The sequence below is a fragment of the Anarhichas minor genome, unplaced genomic scaffold (assembly GCF_050575085.1).
Source record: "Anarhichas minor isolate MPS153535 unplaced genomic scaffold, ASM5057508v1 ptg000023l, whole genome shotgun sequence".
NCBI classification, from domain to species: domain Eukaryota; kingdom Metazoa; phylum Chordata; class Actinopteri; order Perciformes; family Anarhichadidae; genus Anarhichas; species Anarhichas minor.
Genome location: NW_027466469.1, coordinates 5,005,419 through 5,022,342, shown reverse-complemented (window position 1 = coordinate 5,022,342; position 16,924 = coordinate 5,005,419). Strand labels below are relative to the sequence as shown.

General features: G+C 44.8%; 1 protein-coding gene and 28 non-coding genes across 29 annotated transcripts in view; all 29 read left to right on the top strand.

Moving 5' to 3' along the window:
• Positions 1 to 16,924, top strand: part of slc60a1a (solute carrier family 60 member 1a) — a 156,340-nt gene that overhangs the window by 92,454 nt on the left and 46,962 nt on the right. The window lies entirely within an intron of this gene.
• trnaf-gaa (transfer RNA phenylalanine (anticodon GAA)) lies at positions 15 to 87 on the top strand. Its single transcript has one exon. It is a non-coding gene; the product is annotated as a tRNA-Phe (tRNA).
• Positions 348 to 420, top strand: trnaf-gaa (transfer RNA phenylalanine (anticodon GAA)). The gene has a single exon. It is a non-coding gene; the product is annotated as a tRNA-Phe (tRNA).
• trnaf-gaa (transfer RNA phenylalanine (anticodon GAA)) lies at positions 1,014 to 1,086 on the top strand. Its single transcript has one exon. It is a non-coding gene; the product is annotated as a tRNA-Phe (tRNA).
• On the top strand, positions 1,347 to 1,419 carry trnaf-gaa (transfer RNA phenylalanine (anticodon GAA)). Its single transcript has one exon. It is a non-coding gene; the product is annotated as a tRNA-Phe (tRNA).
• Positions 2,013 to 2,085, top strand: trnaf-gaa (transfer RNA phenylalanine (anticodon GAA)). Its single transcript has one exon. It is a non-coding gene; the product is annotated as a tRNA-Phe (tRNA).
• On the top strand, positions 3,012 to 3,084 carry trnaf-gaa (transfer RNA phenylalanine (anticodon GAA)). The gene has a single exon. It is a non-coding gene; the product is annotated as a tRNA-Phe (tRNA).
• trnaf-gaa (transfer RNA phenylalanine (anticodon GAA)) lies at positions 3,345 to 3,417 on the top strand. The gene has a single exon. It is a non-coding gene; the product is annotated as a tRNA-Phe (tRNA).
• Positions 3,678 to 3,750, top strand: trnaf-gaa (transfer RNA phenylalanine (anticodon GAA)). The gene has a single exon. It is a non-coding gene; the product is annotated as a tRNA-Phe (tRNA).
• On the top strand, positions 4,344 to 4,416 carry trnaf-gaa (transfer RNA phenylalanine (anticodon GAA)). Its single transcript has one exon. It is a non-coding gene; the product is annotated as a tRNA-Phe (tRNA).
• Positions 4,677 to 4,749, top strand: trnaf-gaa (transfer RNA phenylalanine (anticodon GAA)). The gene has a single exon. It is a non-coding gene; the product is annotated as a tRNA-Phe (tRNA).
• On the top strand, positions 5,010 to 5,082 carry trnaf-gaa (transfer RNA phenylalanine (anticodon GAA)). The gene has a single exon. It is a non-coding gene; the product is annotated as a tRNA-Phe (tRNA).
• Positions 5,676 to 5,748, top strand: trnaf-gaa (transfer RNA phenylalanine (anticodon GAA)). Its single transcript has one exon. It is a non-coding gene; the product is annotated as a tRNA-Phe (tRNA).
• On the top strand, positions 7,008 to 7,080 carry trnaf-gaa (transfer RNA phenylalanine (anticodon GAA)). The gene has a single exon. It is a non-coding gene; the product is annotated as a tRNA-Phe (tRNA).
• trnaf-gaa (transfer RNA phenylalanine (anticodon GAA)) lies at positions 9,029 to 9,101 on the top strand. The gene has a single exon. It is a non-coding gene; the product is annotated as a tRNA-Phe (tRNA).
• trnaf-gaa (transfer RNA phenylalanine (anticodon GAA)) lies at positions 9,533 to 9,605 on the top strand. The gene has a single exon. It is a non-coding gene; the product is annotated as a tRNA-Phe (tRNA).
• trnaf-gaa (transfer RNA phenylalanine (anticodon GAA)) lies at positions 10,044 to 10,116 on the top strand. Its single transcript has one exon. It is a non-coding gene; the product is annotated as a tRNA-Phe (tRNA).
• On the top strand, positions 11,066 to 11,138 carry trnaf-gaa (transfer RNA phenylalanine (anticodon GAA)). Its single transcript has one exon. It is a non-coding gene; the product is annotated as a tRNA-Phe (tRNA).
• On the top strand, positions 11,577 to 11,649 carry trnaf-gaa (transfer RNA phenylalanine (anticodon GAA)). The gene has a single exon. It is a non-coding gene; the product is annotated as a tRNA-Phe (tRNA).
• Positions 12,088 to 12,160, top strand: trnaf-gaa (transfer RNA phenylalanine (anticodon GAA)). The gene has a single exon. It is a non-coding gene; the product is annotated as a tRNA-Phe (tRNA).
• trnaf-gaa (transfer RNA phenylalanine (anticodon GAA)) lies at positions 12,599 to 12,671 on the top strand. The gene has a single exon. It is a non-coding gene; the product is annotated as a tRNA-Phe (tRNA).
• trnaf-gaa (transfer RNA phenylalanine (anticodon GAA)) lies at positions 13,110 to 13,182 on the top strand. The gene has a single exon. It is a non-coding gene; the product is annotated as a tRNA-Phe (tRNA).
• Positions 13,621 to 13,693, top strand: trnaf-gaa (transfer RNA phenylalanine (anticodon GAA)). Its single transcript has one exon. It is a non-coding gene; the product is annotated as a tRNA-Phe (tRNA).
• On the top strand, positions 14,132 to 14,204 carry trnaf-gaa (transfer RNA phenylalanine (anticodon GAA)). Its single transcript has one exon. It is a non-coding gene; the product is annotated as a tRNA-Phe (tRNA).
• trnaf-gaa (transfer RNA phenylalanine (anticodon GAA)) lies at positions 15,154 to 15,226 on the top strand. Its single transcript has one exon. It is a non-coding gene; the product is annotated as a tRNA-Phe (tRNA).
• On the top strand, positions 15,487 to 15,559 carry trnaf-gaa (transfer RNA phenylalanine (anticodon GAA)). The gene has a single exon. It is a non-coding gene; the product is annotated as a tRNA-Phe (tRNA).
• Positions 15,998 to 16,070, top strand: trnaf-gaa (transfer RNA phenylalanine (anticodon GAA)). Its single transcript has one exon. It is a non-coding gene; the product is annotated as a tRNA-Phe (tRNA).
• On the top strand, positions 16,509 to 16,581 carry trnaf-gaa (transfer RNA phenylalanine (anticodon GAA)). The gene has a single exon. It is a non-coding gene; the product is annotated as a tRNA-Phe (tRNA).
• trnaf-gaa (transfer RNA phenylalanine (anticodon GAA)) lies at positions 16,842 to 16,914 on the top strand. The gene has a single exon. It is a non-coding gene; the product is annotated as a tRNA-Phe (tRNA).

Genomic DNA, 16,924 nt, shown 5'->3' with positions numbered 1-16,924 from the left:
GGCACCCCTTTTGTGCCGAAATAGCTCAGTTGGGAGAGCGTTAGACTGAAGATCTAAATGTCCCTGGTTCAATCCCGGGTTTCGGCAGCTGGAATTTGTGTTTTGGGGACATATTGTCTCATTAAATGTTCCTTTGTTGGCATATGGTAGAGTAAGTTGAGTGCTGTATGGAGTCTTCAGTGTTGGATTGTTTTGAATTGTAAACTGGAGCTAAGCTAGTCCTATGCTAAGCGACAGTGCAAGAGACTCTTGATGGTTCATGGATCGTTGCTTTTCCCCGAAATTCCGGCAATTTTTTCCAGATGCTTTGTATGTTGTCTGAGCGCCACTCCAGGCACCCCTTTTGTGCCGAAATAGCTCAGTTGGGAGAGCGTTAGACTGAAGATCTAAATGTCCCTGGTTCAATCCCGGGTTTCGGCAGCTGGAAGTTGTGTTTTGGGGACATATTGTCTCATTAAATGTTCCTTTGTTGGCATATGGTAGAGTAAGTTGAGTGCTGTATGGAGTCTTCAGTGTTGGATTGTTTTGAATTGTAAACTGGAGCTAAGCTAGTCCGATGCTAATCCACAGTGCAAGAGCCTCGTTATGGTTCATGGATCGTTGCTTTTTCACGAAATTCCGGCAATTTTTTCCAGATGCTTTGTATGTTGTCTGAGCGCCACTCCAGGCACCCTTTTTGTGCCGAAATAGCTCAGTTGGGAGAGCGTCAGACTGAAGATCTAAATGTCCCTGGTTCAATCCCGGGTTTCGGCAGCTGGAAGTTGTGTTTTGCGGACATATTGCCTCATTAAATGTTCCTTTGTTGGCATATGGTAGAGTAAGTTGAGTGCTGTATGGAGTCTTCAGTGTTGGATTGTTTTGAATTGTAAACTGGAGCTAAGCTAGTCCGATGTTAAGCGACAGTGCAAGAGCCTCTTGATGGTTCATGGATCGTTGCTTTTCCCCGAAATTCCGGCAATTTTTTCCAGATGCTTTGTATGTTGTCTGAGCGCCACTCCAGGCACCCCTTTTGTGCCGAAATAGCTCAGTTGGGAGAGCGTTAGACTGAAGATCTAAATGTCCCTGGTTCAATCCCGGGTTTCGGCAGCTGGAATTTGTGTTTTGGGGACATATTGTCTCATTAAATGTTCCTTTGTTGGCATATGGTAGAGTAAGTTGAGTGCTGTATGGAGTCTTCAGTGTTGGATTGTTTTGAATTGTAAACTGGAGCTAAGCTAGTCCTATGCTAAGCGACAGTGCAAGAGACTCTTGATGGTTCATGGATCGTTGCTTTTCCCCGAAATTCCGGCAATTTTTTCCAGATGCTTTGTATGTTGTCTGAGCGCCACTCCAGGCACCCCTTTTGTGCCGAAATAGCTCAGTTGGGAGAGCGTTAGACTGAAGATCTAAATGTCCCTGGTTCAATCCCGGGTTTCGGCAGCTGGAAGTTGTGTTTTGGGGACATATTGTCTCATTAAATGTTCCTTTGTTGGCATATGGTAGAGTAAGTTGAGTGCTGTATGGAGTCTTCAGTGTTGGATTGTTTTGAATTGTAAACTGGAGCTAAGCTAGTCCGATGCTAATCCACAGTGCAAGAGCCTCGTTATGGTTCATGGATCGTTGCTTTTTCACGAAATTCCGGCAATTTTTTCCAGATGCTTTGTATGTTGTCTGAGCGCCACTCCAGGCACCCTTTTTGTGCCGAAATAGCTCAGTTGGGAGAGCGTCAGACTGAAGATCTAAATGTCCCTGGTTCAATCCCGGGTTTCGGCAGCTGGAAGTTGTGTTTTGCGGACATATTGCCTCATTAAATGTTCCTTTGTTGGCATATGGTAGAGTAAGTTGAGTGCTGTATGGAGTCTTCAGTGTTGGATTGTTTTGAATTGTAAACTGGAGCTAAGCTAGTCCGATGTTAAGCGACAGTGCAAGAGCCTCTTGATGGTTCATGGATCGTTGCTTTTCCCCGAAATTCCGGCAATTTTTTCCAGATGCTTTGTATGTTGTCTGAGCGCCACTCCAGGCACCCCTTTTGTGCCGAAATAGCTCAGTTGGGAGAGCGTTAGACTGAAGATCTAAATGTCCCTGGTTCAATCCCGGGTTTCGGCAGCTGGAATTTGTGTTTTGGGGACATATTGTCTCATTAAATGTTCCTTTGTTGGCATATGGTAGAGTAAGTTGAGTGCTGTATGGAGTCTTCAGTGTTGGATTGTTTTGAATTGTAAACTGGAGCTAAGCTAGTCCTATGCTAAGCGACAGTGCAAGAGACTCTTGATGGTTCATGGATCGTTGCTTTTCCCCGAAATTCCGGCAATTTTTTCCAGATGCTTTGTATGTTGTCTGAGCGCCACTCCAGGCACCCCTTTTGTGCCGAAATAGCTCAGTTGGGAGAGCGTTAGACTGAAGATATAAATGTCCCTGGTTCAATCCCGGGTTTCGGCAGCTGGAAGTTGTGTTTTGGGGACATATTGCCTCGTTAAATGTTCCTTTGTTGGCATATGGTAGAGTAAGTTGAGTGCTGTATGGAGTCTTCAGTGTTGGATTGTTTTGAATTGTAAACTGGAGCTAAGCTAGTCCGATGCTAATCCACAGTGCAAGAGCCTCGTTATGGTTCATGGATCGTTGCTTTTTCACGAAATTCCGGCAATTTTTTCCAGATGCTTTGTATGTTGTCTGAGCGCCACTCCAGGCACCCTTTTTGTGCCGAAATAGCTCAGTTGGGAGAGCGTCAGACTGAAGATCTAAATGTCCCTGGTTCAATCCCGGGTTTCGGCAGCTGGAAGTTGTGTTTTGCGGACATATTGCCTCATTAAATGTTCCTTTGTTGGCATATGGTAGAGTAAGTTGAGTGCTGTATGGAGTCTTCAGTGTTGGATTGTTTTGAATTGTAAACTGGAGCTAAGCTAGTCCGATGTTAAGCGACAGTGCAAGAGCCTCTTGATGGTTCATGGATCGTTGCTTTTCCCCGAAATTCCGGCAATTTTTTCCAGATGCTTTGTATGTTGTCTGAGCGCCACTCCAGGCACCCCTTTTGTGCCGAAATAGCTCAGTTGGGAGAGCGTTAGACTGAAGATCTAAATGTCCCTGGTTCAATCCCGGGTTTCGGCAGCTGGAATTTGTGTTTTGGGGACATATTGTCTCATTAAATGTTCCTTTGTTGGCATATGGTAGAGTAAGTTGAGTGCTGTATGGAGTCTTCAGTGTTGGATTGTTTTGAATTGTAAACTGGAGCTAAGCTAGTCCGATGTTAAGCGACAGTGCAAGAGCCTCTTGATGGTTCATGGATCGTTGCTTTTCCCCGAAATTCCGGCAATTTTTTCCAGATGCTTTGTATGTTGTCTGAGCGCCACTCCAGGCACCCCTTTTGTGCCGAAATAGCTCAGTTGGGAGAGCGTTAGACTGAAGATCTAAATGTCCCTGGTTCAATCCCGGGTTTCGGCAGCTGGAATTTGTGTTTTGGGGACATATTGTCTCATTAAATGTTCCTTTGTTGGCATATGGTAGAGTAAGTTGAGTGCTGTATGGAGTCTTCAGTGTTGGATTGTTTTGAATTGTAAACTGGAGCTAAGCTAGTCCTATGCTAAGCGACAGTGCAAGAGACTCTTGATGGTTCATGGATCGTTGCTTTTCCCCGAAATTCCGGCAATTTTTTCCAGATGCTTTGTATGTTGTCTGAGCGCCACTCCAGGCACCCCTTTTGTGCCGAAATAGCTCAGTTGGGAGAGCGTTAGACTGAAGATCTAAATGTCCCTGGTTCAATCCCGGGTTTCGGCAGCTGGAAGTTGTGTTTTGGGGACATATTGTCTCATTAAATGTTCCTTTGTTGGCATATGGTAGAGTAAGTTGAGTGCTGTATGGAGTCTTCAGTGTTGGATTGTTTTGAATTGTAAACTGGAGCTAAGCTAGTCCGATGCTAATCCACAGTGCAAGAGCCTCGTTATGGTTCATGGATCGTTGCTTTTTCACGAAATTCCGTCAATTTTTTCCAGATGCTTTGTATGTTGTCTGAGCGCCACTCCAGGCACCCTTTTTGTGCCGAAATAGCTCAGTTGGGAGAGCGTCAGACTGAAGATCTAAATGTCCCTGGTTCAATCCCGGGTTTCGGCAGCTGGAAGTTGTGTTTTGCGGACATATTGCCTCATTAAATGTTCCTTTGTTGGCATATGGTAGAGTAAGTTGAGTGCTGTATGGAGTCTTCAGTGTTGGATTGTTTTGAATTGTAAACTGGAGCTAAGCTAGTCCGATGTTAAGCGACAGTGCAAGAGCCTCTTGATGGTTCATGGATCGTTGCTTTTCCCCGAAATTCCGGCAATTTTTCCCAGATGCTTTGTATGTTGTCTGAGCGCCACTCCAGGCACCCCTTTTGTGCCGAAATAGCTCAGTTGGGAGAGCGTTAGACTGAAGATCTAAATGTCCCTGGTTCAATCCCGGGTTTCGGCAGCTGGAATTTGTGTTTTGGGGACATATTGTCTCATTAAATGTTCCTTTGTTGGCATATGGTAGAGTAAGTTGAGTGCTGTATGGAGTCTTCAGTGTTGGATTGTTTTGAATTGTAAACTGGAGCTAAGCTAGTCCTATGCTAAGCGACAGTGCAAGAGCCTCTTGATGGTTCATGGATCGTTGCTTTTCCCCGAAATTCCGGCAATTTTTCCCAGATGCTTTGTATGTTGTCTGAGCGCCACTCCAGGCACCCCTTTTGTGCCGAAATAGCTCAGTTGGGAGAGCGTTAGACTGAAGATCTAAATGTCCCTGGTTCAATCCCGGGTTTCGGCAGCTGGAATTTGTGTTTTGGGGACATATTGTCTCATTAAATGTTCCTTTGTTGGCATATGGTAGAGTAAGTTGAGTGCTGTATGGAGTCTTCAGTGTTGGATTGTTTTGAATTGTAAACTGGAGCTAAGCTAGTCCTATGCTAAGCGACAGTGCAAGAGACTCTTGATGGTTCATGGATCGTTGCTTTTCCCCGAAATTCCGGCAATTTTTTCCAGATGCTTTGTATGTTGTCTGAGCGCCACTCCAGGCACCCCTTTTGTGCCGAAATAGCTCAGTTGGGAGAGCGTTAGACTGAAGATCTAAATGTCCCTGGTTCAATCCCGGGTTTCGGCAGCTGGAAGTTGTGTTTTGGGGACATATTGTCTCATTAAATGTTCCTTTGTTGGCATATGGTAGAGTAAGTTGAGTGCTGTATGGAGTCTTCAGTGTTGGATTGTTTTGAATTGTAAACTGGAGCTAAGCTAGTCCGATGCTAATCCACAGTGCAAGAGCCTCGTTATGGTTCATGGATCGTTGCTTTTTCACGAAATTCCGGCAATTTTTTCCAGATGCTTTGTATGTTGTCTGAGCGCCACTCCAGGCACCCTTTTTGTGCCGAAATAGCTCAGTTGGGAGAGCGTCAGACTGAAGATCTAAATGTCCCTGGTTCAATCCCGGGTTTCGGCAGCTGGAAGTTGTGTTTTGCGGACATATTGCCTCATTAAATGTTCCTTTGTTGGCATATGGTAGAGTAAGTTGAGTGCTGTATGGAGTCTTCAGTGTTGGATTGTTTTGAATTGTAAACTGGAGCTAAGCTAGTCCGATGTTAAGCGACAGTGCAAGAGCCTCTTGATGGTTCATGGATCGTTGCTTTTCCCCGAAATTCCGGCAATTTTTTCCAGATGCTTTGTATGTTGTCTGAGCGCCACTCCAGGCACCCCTTTTGTGCCGAAATAGCTCAGTTGGGAGAGCGTTAGACTGAAGATCTAAATGTCCCTGGTTCAATCCCGGGTTTCGGCAGCTGGAATTTGTGTTTTGGGGACATATTGTCTCATTAAATGTTCCTTTGTTGGCATATGGTAGAGTAAGTTGAGTGCTGTATGGAGTCTTCAGTGTTGGATTGTTTTGAATTGTAAACTGGAGCTAAGCTAGTCCTATGCTAAGCGACAGTGCAAGAGACTCTTGATGGTTCATGGATCGTTGCTTTTCCCCGAAATTCCGGCAATTTTTTCCAGATGCTTTGTATGTTGTCTGAGCGCCACTCCAGGCACCCCTTTTGTGCCGAAATAGCTCAGTTGGGAGAGCGTTAGACTGAAGATATAAATGTCCCTGGTTCAATCCCGGGTTTCGGCAGCTGGAAGTTGTGTTTTGGGGACATATTGCCTCGTTAAATGTTCCTTTGTTGGCATATGGTAGAGTAAGTTGAGTGCTGTATGGAGTCTTCAGTGTTGGATTGTTTTGAATTGTAAACTGGAGCTAAGCTAGTCCTATGCTAAGCGACAGTGCAAGAGACTCTTGATGGTTCATGGATCGTTGCTTTTCCCCGAAATTCCGGCAATTTTTTCCAGATGCTTTGTATGTTGTCTGAGCGCCACTCCAGGCACCCCTTTTGTTCCGAAATAGCTCAGTTGGGAGAGCGTTAGACTGAAGATCTAAATGTCCCTGGTTCAATCCCGGGTTTCGGCAGCTGGAATTTGTGTTTTGGGGACATATTGTCTCATTAAATGTTCCTTTGTTGGCATATGGTAGAGTAAGTTGAGTGCTGTATGGAGTCTTCAGTGTTGGATTGTTTTGAATTGTAAACTGGAGCTAAGCTAGTCCGATGCTAATCCACAGTGCAAGAGCCTCGTTATGGTTCATGGATCGTTGCTTTTTCACGAAATTCCGGCAATTTTTTCCAGATGCTTTGTATGTTGTCTGAGCGCCACTCCAGGCACCCTTTTTGTGCCGAAATAGCTCAGTTGGGAGAGCGTCAGACTGAAGATCTAAATGTCCCTGGTTCAATCCCGGGTTTCGGCAGCTGGAAGTTGTGTTTTGCGGACATATTGCCTCATTAAATGTTCCTTTGTTGGCATATGGTAGAGTAAGTTGAGTGCTGTATGGAGTCTTCAGTGTTGGATTGTTTTGAATTGTAAACTGGAGCTAAGCTAGTCCGATGTTAAGCGACAGTGCAAGAGCCTCTTGATGGTTCATGGATCGTTGCTTTTCCCCGAAATTCCGGCAATTTTTTCCAGATGCTTTGTATGTTGTCTGAGCGCCACTCCAGGCACCCCTTTTGTGCCGAAATAGCTCAGTTGGGAGAGCGTTAGACTGAAGATCTAAATGTCCCTGGTTCAATCCCGGGTTTCGGCAGCTGGAATTTGTGTTTTGGGGACATATTGTCTCATTAAATGTTCCTTTGTTGGCATATGGTAGAGTAAGTTGAGTGCTGTATGGAGTCTTCAGTGTTGGATTGTTTTGAATTGTAAACTGGAGCTAAGCTAGTCCGATGCTAATCCACAGTGCAAGAGCCTTGTTATGGTTCAAGGATCGTTGCTTTTTCACGAAATTCCGGCAATTTTTTCCAGATGCTTTGTATGTTGTCTGAGCGCCACTCCAGGCACCCTTTTTTTGCCGAAATAGCTCAGTTGGGAGAGCGTCAGACTGAAGATCTAAATGTCCCTGGTTCAATCCCGGGTTTCGGCAGCTGGAAGTTGTGTTTTGCGGACATATTGCCTCATTAAATGTTCCTTTGTTGGCATATGGTAGAGTAAGTTGAGTGCTGTATGGAGTCTTCAGTGTTGGATTGTTTTGAATTGTAAACTGGAGCTAAGCTAGTCCGATGCTAATCCACAGTGCAAGAGCCTCGTTATGGTTCATGGATCGTTGCTTTTTCACGAAATTCCGGCAATTTTTTCCAGATGCTTTGTATGTTGTCTGAGCGCCACTCCAGGCACCCTTTTTGTGCAGAAATAGCTCAGTTGGGAGAGCGTCAGACTGAAGATCTAAATGTCCCTGGTTCAATCCCGGGTTTCGGCAGCTGGAAGTTGTGTTTTGCGGACATATTGCCTCATTAAATGTTCCTTTGTTGGCATATGGTAGAGTAAGTTGAGTGCTGTATGGAGTCTTCAGTGTTGGATTGTTTTGAATTGTAAACTGGAGCTAAGCTAGTCCGATGCTAAGCGACAGTGCAAGAGACTCTTGATGGTTCATGGATCGTTGCTTTTCCCCGAAATTCCGGCAATTTTTTCCAGATGCTTTGTATGTTGTCTGAGCGCCACTCCAGGCACCCTTTTTGTGCCAAAATAGCTCAGTTGGGAGAGCGTTAGACTGAAGATTTAAATGTCCCTGGTTCAATCCCGGGTTTCGGCAGCTGGAAGTTGTGTTTTGGGGACATATTGCCTAGTTAAATGTTCCTTTGTTGGCATATGGTAGAGTAAGTTGAGTGCTGTATGGAGTCTTCAGTGTTGTCCCTGAAGTTCAGAACACACCAGTTAATATAACTAGTCAACAAAGTAGGAAAGCAGAAAGCAAACATTCCTGAAATGTCTGTCATTTTTCATTCATTCACAGCAATCTGGTGCCATTCACTCGCTTCCCTTATGTGCTCACCCTGAGGTTGAGGCCTGTATGGAGAGTTCAGTGTTGGATTGTTTTGAATTGTAAACTGGAGCTAAGCTAGTCCGATGCTAAGTGACAGTGCAAGAGCCTCTTGATGGTTCATGGATCGTTGCTTTTCCCCGAAATTCCGGCAATTTTTTCCAGATGCTTTGTATGTTGTCTGAGTGCCACTCCAGGCACCCCTTTTGTGCCGAAATAGCTCAGTTGGGAGAGCGTTAGACTGAAGATCTAAATGTCCCTGGTTCAATCCTGGGTTTCGGCAGCTGGAAGTTGTGTTTTGGGGACATATTGCCTAGTTAAATGTTCCTTTGTTGGCATATGGTAGAGTAAGTTGAGTGCTGTATGGAGTCTTCAGTGTTGTCCCTGAAGTTCAGAACACACCAGTTAATATAACTAGTCAACAAAGTAGGAAAGCAGAAAGCAAACATTCCTGAAATGTCTGTCATTTTTCATTCATTCACAGCAATCTGGTGCCATTCACTCGCTTCCCTTATGTGCTCACCCTGAGGTTGAGGCCTGTATGGAGAGTTCAGTGTTGGATTGTTTTGAATTGTAAACTGGAGCTAAGCTAGTCCGATGCTAAGTGACAGTGCAAGAGCCTCTTGATGGTTCATGGATCGTTGCTTTTCCCCGAAATTCCGGCAATTTTTTCCAGATGCTTTGTATGTTGTCTGAGTGCCACTCCAGGCACCCCTTTTGTGCCGAAATAGCTCAGTTGGGAGAGCGTTAGACTGAAGATCTAAATGTCCCTGGTTCAATCCCGGGTTTCGGCAGCTGGAAGTTGTGTTTTGGGGACATATTGCCTAGTTAAATGTTCCTTTGTTGGCATATGGTAGAGTAAGTTGAGTGCTGTATGGAGTCTTCAGTGTTGTCCCTGAAGTTCAGAACACACCAGTTAATATAACTAGTCAACAAAGTAGGAAAGCAGACATTCCTGAAATGTCTGTCATTTTTCATTCATTCACAGCAATCTGGTGCCATTCACTCGCTTCCCTTATGTGCTCACCCTGAGGTTGAGGCCTGTATGGAGAGTTCAGTATTGGATTGTTTTGAATTGTAAACTGGAGCTAAGCTAGTCCGATGCTAAGTGACAGTGCAAGAGCCTCTTGATGGTTCATGGATCGTTGCTTTTCCCCGAAATTCCGGCAATTTTTTCCAGATGCTTTGTATGTTGTCTGAGTGCCACTCCAGGCACCCCTTTTGTGCCGAAATAGCTCAGTTGGGAGAGCGTTAGACTGAAGATCTAAATGTCCCTGGTTCAATCCCGGGTTTCGGCAGCTGGAAGTTGTGTTTTGGGGACATATTGCCTAGTTAAATGTTCCTTTGTTGGCATATGGTAGAGTAAGTTGAGTGCTGTATGGAGTCTTCAGTGTTGTCCCTGAAGTTCAGAACACACCAGTTAATATAACTAGTCAACAAAGTACGAAAGCAGAAAGCAAACATTCCTGAAATGTCTGTCATTTTTCATTCATTCACAGCAATCTGGTGCCATTCACTCGCTTCCCTTATGTGCTCACCCTGAGGTTGAGGCCTGTATGGAGAGTTCAGTGTTAGATTGCTTTGAATTGTAAACTGGAGCTAAGCTAGTCCGATGCTAAGCGACAGTGCAAGAGCCTCTTGATGGTTCATGGATCGTTGCTTTTCCCCGAAATTCCGGCAATTTTTTCCAGATGCTTTGTATGTTGTCTGAGTGCCACTCCAGGCACCCCTTTTGTGCCGAAATAGCTCAGTTGGGAGAGCGTTAGACTGAAGATCTAAATGTCCCTGGTTCAATCCCGGGTTTCGGCAGCTGGAAGTTGTGTTTTGGGGACATATTGCCTCGTTAAATGTTCCTTTGTTGGCATATGGTAGAGTAAGTTGAGTGCTGTATGGAGTCTTCAGTGTTGTCCCTGAAGTTCAGAACACACCAGTTAATATAACTAGTCAACAAAGTACGAAAGCAGAAAGCAAACATTCCTGAAATGTCTGTCATTTTTCATTCATTCACAGCAATCTGGTGCCATTCACTCGCTTCCCTTATGTGCTCACCCTGAGGTTGAGGCCTGTATGGAGAGTTCAGTGTTGGATTGTTTTGAATTGTAAACTGGAGCTAAGCTAGTCCGATGCTAAGTGACAGTGCAAGAGCCTCTTGATGGTTCATGGATCGTTGCTTTTCCCCGAAATTCCGGCAATTTTTTCCAGATGCTTTGTATGTTGTCTGAGTGCCACTCCAGGCACCCCTTTTGTGCCGAAATAGCTCAGTTGGGAGAGCGTTAGACTGAAGATCTAAATGTCCCTGGTTCAATCCTGGGTTTCGGCAGCTGGAAGTTGTGTTTTGGGGACATATTGCCTAGTTAAATGTTCCTTTGTTGGCATATGGTAGAGTAAGTTGAGTGCTGTATGGAGTCTTCAGTGTTGTCCCTGAAGTTCAGAACACACCAGTTAATATAACTAGTCAACAAAGTACGAAAGCAGAAAGCAAACATTCCTGAAATGTCTGTCATTTTTCATTCATTCACAGCAATCTGGTGCCATTCACTCGCTTCCCTTATGTGCTCACCCTGAGGTTGAGGCCTGTATGGAGAGTTCAGTGTTGGATTGTTTTGAATTGTAAACTGGAGCTAAGCTAGTCCGATGCTAAGTGACAGTGCAAGAGCCTCTTGATGGTTCATGGATCGTTGCTTTTCCCCGAAATTCCGGCAATTTTTTCCAGATGCTTTGTATGTTGTCTGAGTGCCACTCCAGGCACCCCTTCTGTGCCGAAATAGCTCAGTTGGGAGAGCGTTAGACTGAAGATCTAAATGTCCCTGGTTCAATCCCGGGTTTCGGCAGCTGGAAGTTGTGTTTTGGGGACATATTGCCTAGTTAAATGTTCCTTTGTTGGCATATGGTAGAGTAAGTTGAGTGCTGTATGGAGTCTTCAGTGTTGTCCCTGAAGTTCAGAACACACCAGTTAATATAACTAGTCAACAAAGTACGAAAGCAGAAAGCAAACATTCCTGAAATGTCTGTCATTTTTCATTCATTCACAGCAATCTGGTGCCATTCACTCGCTTCCCTTATGTGCTCACCCTGAGGTTGAGGCCTGTATGGAGAGTTCAGTGTTAGATTGCTTTGAATTGTAAACTGGAGCTAAGCTAGTCCGATGCTAAGTGACAGTGCAAGAGCCTCTTGATGGTTCATGGATCGTTGCTTTTCCCCGAAATTCCGGCAATTTTTTCCAGATGCTTTGTATGTTGTCTGAGTGCCACTCCAGGCACCCCTTTTGTGCCGAAATAGCTCAGTTGGGAGAGCGTTAGACTGAAGATCTAAATGTCCCTGGTTCAATCCCGGGTTTCGGCAGCTGGAAGTTGTGTTTTGGGGACATATTGCCTCGTTAAATGTTCCTTTGTTGGCATATGGTAGAGTAAGTTGAGTGCTGTATGGAGTCTTCAGTGTTGTCCCTGAAGTTCAGAACACACCAGTTAATATAACTAGTCAACAAAGTACGAAAGCAGAAAGCAAACATTCCTGAAATGTCTGTCATTTTTCATTCATTCACAGCAATCTGGTGCCATTCACTCGCTTCCCTTATGTGCTCACCCTGAGGTTGAGGCCTGTATGGAGAGTTCAGTGTTAGATTGCTTTGAATTGTAAACTGGAGCTAAGCTAGTCCGATGCTAAGTGACAGTGCAAGAGCCTCTTGATGGTTCATGGATCGTTGCTTTTCCCCGAAATTCCGGCAATTTTTTCCAGATGCTTTGTATGTTGTCTGAGTGCCACTCCAGGCACCCCTTTTGTGCCGAAATAGCTCAGTTGGGAGAGCGTTAGACTGAAGATCTAAATGTCCCTGGTTCAATCCCGGGTTTCGGCAGCTGGAAGTTGTGTTTTGGGGACATATTGCCTCGTTAAATGTTCCTTTGTTGGCATATGGTAGAGTAAGTTGAGTGCTGTATGGAGTCTTCAGTGTTGTCCCTGAAGTTCAGAACACACCAGTTAATATAACTAGTCAACAAAGTACGAAAGCAGAAAGCAAACATTCCTGAAATGTCTGTCATTTTTCATTCATTCACAGCAATCTGGTGCCATTCACTCGCTTCCCTTATGTGCTCACCCTGAGGTTGAGGCCTGTATGGAGAGTTCAGTGTTGGATTGTTTTGAATTGTAAACTGGAGCTAAGCTAGTCCGATGCTAAGTGACAGTGCAAGAGCCTCTTGATGGTTCATGGATCGTTGCTTTTCCCCGAAATTCCGGCAATTTTTTCCAGATGCTTTGTATGTTGTCTGAGTGCCACTCCAGGCACCCCTTCTGTGCCGAAATAGCTCAGTTGGGAGAGCGTTAGACTGAAGATCTAAATGTCCCTGGTTCAATCCCGGGTTTCGGCAGCTGGAAGTTGTGTTTTGGGGACATATTGCCTAGTTAAATGTTCCTTTGTTGGCATATGGTAGAGTAAGTTGAGTGCTGTATGGAGTCTTCAGTGTTGTCCCTGAAGTTCAGAACACACCAGTTAATATAACTAGTCAACAAAGTACGAAAGCAGAAAGCAAACATTCCTGAAATGTCTGTCATTTTTCATTCATTCACAGCAATCTGGTGCCATTCACTCGCTTCCCTTATGTGCTCACCCTGAGGTTGAGGCCTGTATGGAGAGTTCAGTGTTAGATTGCTTTGAATTGTAAACTGGAGCTAAGCTAGTCCGATGCTAAGTGACAGTGCAAGAGCCTCTTGATGGTTCATGGATCGTTGCTTTTCCCCGAAATTCCGGCAATTTTTTCCAGATGCTTTGTATGTTGTCTGAGTGCCACTCCAGGCACCCCTTTTGTGCCGAAATAGCTCAGTTGGGAGAGCGTTAGACTGAAGATCTAAATGTCCCTGGTTCAATCCCGGGTTTCGGCAGCTGGAAGTTGTGTTTTGGGGACATATTGCCTCGTTAAATGTTCCTTTGTTGGCATATGGTAGAGTAAGTTGAGTGCTGTATGGAGTCTTCAGTGTTGTCCCTGAAGTTCAGAACACACCAGTTAATATAACTAGTCAACAAAGTACGAAAGCAGAAAGCAAACATTCCTGAAATGTCTGTCATTTTTCATTCATTCACAGCAATCTGGTGCCATTCACTCGCTTCCCTTATGTGCTCACCCTGAGGTTGAGGCCTGTATGGAGAGTTCAGTGTTAGATTGCTTTGAATTGTAAACTGGAGCTAAGCTAGTCCGATGCTAAGTGACAGTGCAAGAGCCTCTTGATGGTTCATGGATCGTTGCTTTTCCCCGAAATTCCGGCAATTTTTTCCAGATGCTTTGTATGTTGTCTGAGTGCCACTCCAGGCACCCCTTTTGTGCCGAAATAGCTCAGTTGGGAGAGCGTTAGACTGAAGATCTAAATGTCCCTGGTTCAATCCCGGGTTTCGGCAGCTGGAAGTTGTGTTTTGGGGACATATTGCCTCGTTAAATGTTCCTTTGTTGGCATATGGTAGAGTAAGTTGAGTGCTGTATGGAGTCTTCAGTGTTGTCCCTGAAGTTCAGAACACACCAGTTAATATAACTAGTCAACAAAGTACGAAAGCAGAAAGCAAACATTCCTGAAATGTCTGTCATTTTTCATTCATTCACAGCAATCTGGTGCCATTCACTCGCTTCCCTTATGTGCTCACCCTGAGGTTGAGGCCTGTATGGAGAGTTCAGTGTTGGATTGTTTTGAATTGTAAACTGGAGCTAAGCTAGTCCGATGCTAAGTGACAGTGCAAGAGCCTCTTGATGGTTCATGGATCGTTGCTTTTCCCCGAAATTCCGGCAATTTTTTCCAGATGCTTTGTATGTTGTCTGAGTGCCACTCCAGGCACCCCTTTTGTGCCGAAATAGCTCAGTTGGGAGAGCGTTAGACTGAAGATCTAAATGTCCCTGGTTCAATCCCGGGTTTCGGCAGCTGGAAGTTGTATTTTGGGGACATATTGCCTCGTTAAATGTTCCTTTGTTGGCATATGGTAGAGTAAGTTGAGTGCTGTATGGAGTCTTCAGTGTTGTCCCTGAAGTTCAGAACACACCAGTTAATATAACTAGTCAACAAAGTACGAAAGCAGAAAGCAAACATTCCTGAAATGTCTGTCATTTTTCATTCATTCACAGCAATCTGGTGCCATTCACTCGCTTCCCTTATGTGCTCACCCTGAGGTTGAGGCCTGTATGGAGAGTTCAGTGTTGGATTGTTTTGAATTGTAAACTGGAGCTAAGCTAGTCCGATGCTAAGTGACAGTGCAAGAGCCTCTTGATGGTTCATGGATCGTTGCTTTTCCCCGAAATTCCGGCAATTTTTTCCAGATGCTTTGTATGTTGTCTGAGTGCCACTCCAGGCACCCCTTTTGTGCCGAAATAGCTCAGTTGGGAGAGCGTTAGACTGAAGATGTAAATGTCCCTGGTTCAGTCCCGGGTTTCGGCAGCTGGAAGTTGTGTTTTGGGGACATATTGCCTCGTTAAATGTTCCTTTGTTGGCATATGGTAGAGTAAGTTGAGTGCTGTATGGAGTCTTCAGTGTTGTCCCTGAAGTTCAGAACACACCAGTTAATATAACTAGTCAACAAAGTACGAAAGCAGAAAGCAAACATTCCTGAAATGTCTGTCATTTTTCATTCATTCACAGCAATCTGGTGCCATTCACTCGCTTCCCTTATGTGCTCACCCTGAGGTTGAGGCCTGTATGGAGAGTTCAGTGTTGGATTGTTTTGAATTGTAAACTGGAGCTAAGCTAGTCCGATGCTAATCCACAGTGCAAGAGCCTCGTTATGGTTCATGGATCGTTGCTTTTTCCCGAAATTCCGGCAATTTTTTCCAGATGCTTTGTATGTTGTCTGAGCGCCACTCCAGGCACCCTTTTCGTGCCGAAATAGCTCAGTTGGGAGAGCGTTAGACTGAAGATCTAAATGTCCCTGGTTCAATCCCGGGTTTCGGCAGCTGGAAGTTGTGTTTTGGGGACATATTGCCTCGTTAAATGTTCCTTTGTTGGCATATGGTAGAGTAAGTTGAGTGCTGTATGGAGTCTTCAGTGTTGGATTGTTTTGAATTGTAAACTGGAGCTAAGCTAGTCCGATGCTAAGCGACAGTGCAAGAGACTCTTGATGGTTCATGGATCGTTGCTTTTCCCCGAAATTCCGGTAATTTTTTCCAGATGCTTTGTATGTTGTCTGAGCGCCACTCCAGGCAGCACTTTTGTGCCGAAATAGCTCAGTTGGGAGAGCGTTAGACTGAAGATCTAAATGTCCCTGGTTCAATCCCGGGTTTCGGCAGCTGGAATTTGTGTTTTGGGGACATATTGCCTCGTTAAATGTTCCTTTGTTGGCATATGGTAGAGTAAGTTGAGTGCTGTATGGAGTCTTCAGTGTTGTCCCTGAAGTTCAGAACACACCAGTTAATATAACTAGTCAACAAAGTACGAAAGCAGAAAGCAAACATTCCTGAAATGTCTGTCATTTTTCATTCATTCACAGCAATCTGGTGCCATTCACTCGCTTCCCTTATGTGCTCACCCTGAGGTTGAGGCCTGTATGGAGAGTTCAGTGTTGGATTGTTTTGAATTGTAAACTGGAGCTAAGCTAGTCCGATGCTAAGTGACAGTGCAAGAGCCTCTTGATGGTTCATGGATCGTTGCTTTTCCCCGAAATTCCGGCAATTTTTTCCAGATGCTTTGTATGTTGTCTGAGTGCCACTCCAGGCACCCCTTTTGTGCCGAAATAGCTCAGTTGGGAGAGCGTTAGACTGAAGATCTAAATGTCCCTGGTTCAATCCCGGGTTTCGGCAGCTGGAAGTTGTGTTTTGGGGACATATTGCCTCGTTAAATGTTCCTTTGTTGGCATATGGTAGAGTAAGTTGAGTGCTGTATGGAGTCTTCAGTGTTGTCCCTGAAGTTCAGAACACACCAGTTAATATAACTAGTCAACAAAGTACGAAAGCAGAAAGCAAACATTCCTGAAATGTCTGTCATTTTTCATTCATTCACAGCAATCTGGTGCGATTCACTCGCTTCCCTTATGTGCTCACCCTGAGGTTGAGGCCTGTATGGAGAGTTCAGTGTTAGATTGCTTTGAATTGTAAACTGGAGCTAAGCTAGTCCGATGCTAAGCGACAGTGCAAGAGCCTCTTGATGGTTTATGGATCGTTGCTTTTCCCCGAAATTCCGGCAATTTTTTCCAGATGCTTTGTATGTTGTCTGAGTGCCACTCCAGGCACCCTTTTTGTGCCGAAATAGCTCAGTTGGGAGAGCGTTAGACTGAAGATCTAAATGTCCCTGGTTCAATCCCGGGTTTCGGCAGCTGGAAGTTGTCTTTTGGGGACATATTGCCTTGTTAAATGTTCCTTTGTTGGCATATGGTAGAGTAAGTTGAGTGCTGTATGGAGTCTTCAGTGTTGGATTGTTTTGAATTGTAAACTGGAGCTAAGCTAGTCCGATGCTAAGCGACAGTGCAAGAGACTCTTGATGGTTCATGGATCGTTGCTTTTCCCCGAAATTCCGGCAATTTTTTCCAGATGCTTTGTATGTTGTCTGAGCGCCACTCCAGGCACCACTTTTGTGCCGAAATAGCTCAGTTGGGAGAGCGTTAGACTGAAGATCTAAATGTCCCTGGTTCAATCCCGGGTTTCGGCAGCTGGAAGTT